Source organism: Lygodium microphyllum, chromosome 12 (assembly GCF_053477565.2).
Source record: "Lygodium microphyllum isolate KBCC chromosome 12, Lygodium_microphyllum_v1.1.10, whole genome shotgun sequence".
In the NCBI taxonomy this organism is placed as follows: Eukaryota; Viridiplantae; Streptophyta; class Polypodiopsida; order Schizaeales; family Lygodiaceae; genus Lygodium; species Lygodium microphyllum.
Window position 1 is genome coordinate 53,825,014 of NC_141146.1, and position 7,688 is coordinate 53,832,701.

Below are 7,688 nucleotides of genomic sequence, written 5' to 3' on the forward strand. Positions count from 1 at the left end.
ATCAGTCTTATTTTAATATATTCCAATTCAACTATCATCCAAGTATGTCTTTATTAGGCGATGAAATCTCCCTCTTTTCAATATAGAGTTGGCTTACTATTTTCTTCTGGTTAAATGCAATATATATAGTTTGATCAACATAGATACTTGAGAATCAATGAGCCAAGTTGAAGCTTAGACATGCAAATTGTGAATGTGTGATAATGTATCGACATTCACTCAACAACATGCTTGTAACAATTAAAGTAGATATACTCTTTAAGGTGTGTGTGTGAAAGTGTGAATACATATAGATAATCAGTTGCAAGCGTTGTTTGTATGTGAGCCACATTTGCATATTTGGCAATTTCTAGAAACATTTTTCTCATAGATGTAGCGTACTCAAAAAAGTAACCACCGTTCTAGAACCCTAGAAATAAAACCCGAACTTGAAGCATAAAAGCTTTGAGCTACACACATCATTCTCTCTCTCTCTCTCTCTCTCTCTCTCGCACGCACGCATGAACACACACACACACACACACACACACACACACACACACACACACACACACACACACACACACACACACACACACACACACACACACACACACACACACACACACACACACACACACACACACACACACACACACACACACACACACACACACACACACACACACACACACACACACACTCACTCACTCACTCACTCACTCACTCACTCACTCACTCACTCACTCACTCACGCACGCACGCACGCACGCACGCACGCACACACACACACACACACACAAGCCATCAATTTGTGCTCCCAAATACCAAACATTGACTTAGTACATAAGGAAGTATGATAGTAGAAGGTATGAATAAAAATTAGAGTCAATAACATGCTTAAAAGTCTACCAAATGCTCCATGTTTAAATTAAGCCCTACCTACCCCCTGTGTAAGGCCTCCGAAGAGAATAAACATTCTTCCAATATACAATATAACAAAAAATATAAAGGCCAAGGTTTAGCTAACAAAAATGATGAAATACTTTAGCATAATCACATTAAAAAATGTCATCATGCTTTAAACAAAATTCTCTTTACAGAGAAACTTTGAAACAATCATAATTATGGATTATACCAACCCCTCTCTCTCTCTCTCTCTCTCTCTCTCTCTCTCTCTCTCTCTCTCTCTCTCTCTCTCTCTCTCTCTCTCTCTCTCTCTCTCTCTCTCTCTCTCTCTCTCTCTCTCTCTCTCTCTCTCTCTCTCTCTCTCTCTCTCTCTCTCTCTCTCTCTCTCTCTCTCTCTCTCTCTCTCTCTCTCTCTCTCTCTCTCTTTCCTCTTCCAGAATTTACATAGTATTTAGCCACCATGACCCATTGTTCATAACAATCTTAATTGTTGCATACAAAACCACCTCGAAATTAAGCTAGGTCTCTCTCCTATCTATAGCAAAGTCAATGGGAAGTTGGGCATGAGTATGAGCTAGCAGTATAGGTAGTGGTGGCAATTGGTAAGGGAGAGTGGGATGGTGTTGAAGAGAGCATGTTGGTCCAGTACTACTATTGGTATAGAGCCAACACTCACATGGCGATTGCAGTAGTGGTTATCTTCACGATAATGTTTGGGGTGGCGATTCATGTGGATGACTCTGTGGCAGTCTTCTTGCATGCATAACAAACTCTTAATGACTTACTGTATTGGGAAAAAAAGAGATTTTACTAGTTAGCTTTGAACGTAACTAGAAAGAGTCTAAACTAGGAGAAGTCAAACATTACTAGATAATGAGTCTAGTAAATTTTTTCCTATATAGCAATTTTCTCGACAAATAACTTACTAGGTAGTAACTTTATCAAGTATAGTTCTTATATAGTAATATTGTTTTCACACCATCTCCTGTATAGTCAAATAAAGAATTAGCTAATATTATACATTACATTATACATACATGGAAAAACAACAAGATGTTAAATAAGTATGCAATTCAACGTTAATATTTCAATATGACTTGGAAATAATTAAAAATATATCATTGGTTTTGTAAATAGTCTAAAAACAAGGATAAATTTTGCTCTAATTTCTCTAGCTCTAAAAATGATAATTAAGGTAACTATAGGTGGATGTCGATTTTTGCAAATAATATGCCCTTACAAGGTATCAATTTCCAATTAACCAACCCTCAACAAGCATGAGTTTGAATTTTTGCATCAATATGGTATCAACCAATGAAATGGTGAAAGTGATTGTATATCATAGTTCCAACATCATCACAAGTGCTCTCTACTACTACAAGCACATTATTTAACAATACATGAAAACCCTACATTTTTATTGTTGTTTGAATGCTTTGTTTCCTTAGTAGAAAAAAGGTGCACATCTCATTAGAGTCCTACCTTTTTCCACCCATGTTTTTCTCTCAGATAGTTTCAAGTCTATCCATATCTTGTGTGGCAATATCTGCATAAATGTTACTTGAACACACATAAGCTTCTTCATTTTCTTTTCATTCAATTGCACTATAATCTTCCCAGGTTTAGATTTTCACATTATTTACAACCCATTGGTATTCTATGCCACATAGTAAAGTAGCAGGAAATGGGATCCCCTTCATTATTGTTGCCTTCTCCAGGTGCCCTATGTGGGCAAAGAGGATGACCATGCAAATGTGGTGCTCCATGTCACATTGATCCCATAGTAGGTTCTCAGACTATAAAAATATATGTGTGCCTTATTCGAAGGCCTTTGTACTACAAGCATTGAGCACAATAGTGTAACATAATCAAATCTTGCCTTATCCCTTCCTCTATCATTTCATCATCACAGTAGAAGTTTTCCAAGTAGTGCATATCATAAGCTTATCGTGCATTTTTAAGAAGGCAACATTTGGCACGCATATACCAGTACATGGTTGACAACATTGTAGCAACCCCACTTTTTGAATTGCAATGTTGATTAGTTGTCCCTTGTTTGTAGATATTATGCTACCATAGGCTTTTAAGATATAAGCCAAGGAAAATGTGACAACAAAAAGGCTGTCATCTTGCATCTAGTCAAAGAAGTCAAAGCTCTCACCTTGACCATGCTGGACATATACTGAGATAAGTATGTTTGATATGATTAGGTTATGCATATAGAAAGCTTATTAAACACTTCTTATTTCTTATCCTTTAACTATAGATTCTAAGCTACTACAAACTTCCAATACATCTATTCAAAACACCTTGGTTTCTCTCCATCACCATAATCGATAGATCTTGTTATTGGCACATTCCAAAAGACTAGATTTGAAGCCAGCAGCTTATCAAACACTTATTGTGCTTTTGCAAGTAAGGAAAGTTAGCATACATAATCACCAACACAACGACAAATACTATATCATATGTATTTCTCGACCCTTGTGTGTATGCAACTTCTATGCATCCACACCAAGATGTAACAAAAAATGATTCGATCAATATAAAAATCTTCCAATTTCATCTATTCAAAACCTTCCAAAGCTTGCTTAGTACCATAACCATCTTATACATCTTCTATAATTGGTACATTCACTACAAGATACATGCCTCATACTGACGTTCAAAGCGACGAAAATGTTCATTTAAAAAAAATACGCCCATTGTTGCTAAAAGCGCTAGTATAAACATCTCTACAAAATCGTCGCAGAAACTATCACTATTTGTGACATGCATAGCATCGGTAATAGCGATGCGCATAGAGAAATCATCAATACTAATAGCGACGGTTACAATAAAAAAATAAAAAAAATACTACCTTGCCACATATAGCACCATGTGCTATATAGTATTCTACAAAGAAATTACATATTGGGTATGCAATGGTTGTCAAGACAAGCCCAAAAACTACTTTAACCCACAAGACTCATAATTCATAGAATAAGTACAAGACTAGTGATGAAAACTCATGATATTACATGGAACCATATGGAGAGAGAGGAGAGGCCAAACAAACATGAAATTCTATTAGCAATTATCGCAAGATGCGATTTAATACAACGGATGCTAAGTACATCTAAGGAATAGTACATGGAAGATGCCTACACAGATCACATGACCAAAAAAGAAGAGGGCGTAGATCCTTGCCATCAGAAAGATCCTCCTAACGCAAAGGAGCATCGAATGGACTTTGCAAAATAAATAACTACACATTAGTCCACCATACATAATACATTAAAGAAAAATAGTGACTACGGACAAGAAAGATGATTGTCTTACTAGGCCCCCGTGCGCATACAATCTATTTGAGTGCAGTGAGACTATGTCTCTTTGCATATCGAGTCTCCAAACTTGTGGGATCACGGTTTGTGATGGAGTGCTCCAAAGAAAACAGAATACAATTGTTAGAAACACGATTGTTAATATAAGTGATATTGCAAATAAGAAAACGAGAAGAATAAAAAAAACTTACAAAGTCCTCCAGATAAGTCTTATGGCCGCCACTCCCCAAATGATGCATGACCCCCTACCTCATATCGTGCCCTCACTGCATTTAATCAGCATGTCCCATGTCAATGCAAACTCGCAATTAGACGAAAATACCGATTGTCTATAGAATACATACGATGCTTTGGCGAGTTTCAATCTGAGATCATTGATTAGGCGAACTTGGATTTTCAGCAAACGGTAAGAAAAGTTAATATTAATCATGCATTGTGCTCGCAAGCTAATTGAATACCATATACAAGAAGATTGGGTGTGGCTGGCAAATTTTCTATCCAGGGAGGTGACGTCTCATCCCAAGGAGGAGTGCACCCTTTGCAGCCAATTAGAAGAGTTCGTTTGGACGTGTGATGGATGAAGTGCTTGAGCCAATCCACGACTTGGAAGGTACTACCCAATCTATATTGTCAATACTAGAGGAGACATGCAACCTTCCAGACCTACCTACAATCTTAAAGCCTGAGATGGAGGCAATGATCGATGCATTGATTCCCATGGATGTCGATACTTTTGATCTGCTTAGAGAGGAAGCATCCACACCATTATATGATGGGTGTTGAGTATCTCACCTGAAGACACAGCTTGCACTCCTAAGTGTGCAAGCAAAATACGGGTGGAGCGATGCGAGTGTGACCGAGTTGTTCAGGTACCTGGTACATATGATGAGTTGATTTCTTTTCGATACTATCATTAAAAACATTTGTTCTTTTTCAAGGTGTTTTATGATTTTTTTAGGTTACCGAAATATCATATATTATCACCTGTAAATACCATACCTGAGTCTCGTGATGATACACGATATGTTTTACAAAAGCTTGGCATGGACTACAATAGCATCCATGCATGTATCAATGGTGATTGCATACTGTTTCGAGGAGAATACGAGACTATGGAGACATGTCCAAAGTGTGGTTCCCACAGGTATCGACAGGAGTTGCAAGGGCAAACCATCCCTCAAAAAGTTCTTAGACACTTTTCGCTTATCCCCCGTATAAACCACATGTTTCGTACGTCCGGCATGGCAAGCTTGACAACATGGCATACGTAGAACAGGTCCACAGATGGAGTTCAATGAATATCAGCAGATTCATGTGCATGGATCCACATTGGCTCTACCTTCCCAGGGTTTGCCCGAAAACCAAGGAATCTTTGGCTCGGACTTGCAATGGATGGCGTGAACCCATTCGGTCTGCGCTCAACTTCTTACAGTGTATAGCATATAGTCCTTGTCAACTACAATATCCCTCCATGGCTTTCTACGAAGAAAGGACATCTCATCCTTAGCTTACTCATCCGTGGCCGCTACAAAGTAAAAAATTTGGACATGTATCTTTGTCCATTAGTCGATGAGATTAAGATTTTGTGGAGGGGGTCACTATGTAAGATATGAGCAAGCGCGATGGTCGACGGTCTGCCAATATTCGAGCCATTCTTATGTGGATGATGCATGACTTTCTAGGATTCGAAGAGTGCTCAGGTAAATAGGCTTCCGTTCTCGTTGGTAATATCTATCATAGCTTGTTCAAGTTTGTATTCACTGGATAGAGGTGTTGGGAACATGTCTGGTTACCTCAGGTTATCATGCATGTCCGTTGTGCAGGCCATAGTTAGACTCCTAAAGGTCACGAACCATGAAGAAGATGGTATATCAAGGGCACGCCGCTTTCTTTCCAAAGGGTCATGAACTCAGGAAAGGTTTTCTTGGACGACCTCCAACACATATGAATGCCATAAGATGGTATGAGCTGAAAATGGTCCACGCGGAGTCACATTCAAACGGAATGCGATGGTTCTCAGTTTTCTACGAGTTTCCATATTGGACCCACTTACAGATCAATCACTTGTTGGATCCCATGCATATTTTCAAGAATGTGGGCAGCTTGCTATGGGACCACATCATAGGAAAGAGAGGCACTATAGGGGTACGAATGGATTTGAAGGAGTAGGTAAGATGGAGGCACTTTGGCCGTAGTCGAGTGTTGATGGTCGCGTGCAGCTACCTTACGCTCCTTGGGTTTTTTCCACTAAAGAAGAGTGCATCATGAAGTAAATAGTCAAGTCTATCTGCACTCTGACGAGTATGATGCATTCTCTCAGGTTTGCATTTTCTAAAGACAACCAATTATTAGGGCTAAAATCCCATGACTGGCATAAGATATGTAAGGTTTGTACTACGAATAGATTGTAATTGGCGTGCACATTTTGCTATTTGGAGTGTAGCCATTGTTCATAATGCTTTCTCATTTGTGGAAGTTTGTACTACCAATCGCGATCATAGGATATCTTACTCCAGAAATACGCGGGGCCATTTATAGGTTGTCAAATTTAGTGCAATGGATCTAACAGAAGGAGATTAAGACGTCCTCTATTGAATCTGCGGGGCAGGGAGCAGTGGAGATGGTCTGTCTCTTTAAGAAATACCTGCCTACCAGCATGCTTACGATACAAATCCACCTTCTTGTGCATCTTGTAGATGAAGTGGAGATTGTTGGGCCTGTCCATACACAATAGATGTTCTTCTTGGAGCGCTTCATGAAAACCCTGAAAGGCTTTGTGCGACAATGATTTTGGCCAGAAGGTAGCATGGCTGAAGGTTGGTTGGTGTCTGAAGCACTAGTGCATATTTCACAATGGCTACCAACGGTGGATCCAGACAACAAAATGCTATGGTCGTTGAAGGACGACGATAGACTGAATGGAGATGTGGTGATTGGAAATGGAGTATAAAAAAGAATGGATGCTGCAATGGAGGAGAAGGTGAATCACTTTTGTATGTTGCACCATGCCTCTATGGAGACGTGGCTCACTAGGTACTAGCAGGCTAAGCAATATTGAGAGGAAGTGCGATCTGAATTTCGACGTAGTAAGCGCCATCGACTGATTCGATATCCCGAGGGCATGGAGAAGATGTCACGGTTCATGTCAAGGTGATGGTTACATGGAGCTTTGATTGTAGCGTCTCACGAAGGGGCGGAGGTCTCAATCAAAAAGTGGGAATTCTCGAGGGAATGTAGTTCAAAGGTGATGACATGTTTAGGATTTCTCATATCTATATTTTATATACGACAACTAATTTGAGTGTTTCAATGTACAGTACAAAATATATAGTGCAGCATTGTCGCGTGGAGCATATTCACAAAATGTGCTCCACAACGGACTATGGTATCATGGCAAGGTTCGAGCAAGAGAGCCGACGAAGAGCAACAGATCCAAACACGGTTATAGATGAGATGGAGTATTTTGGGAACTTGCAA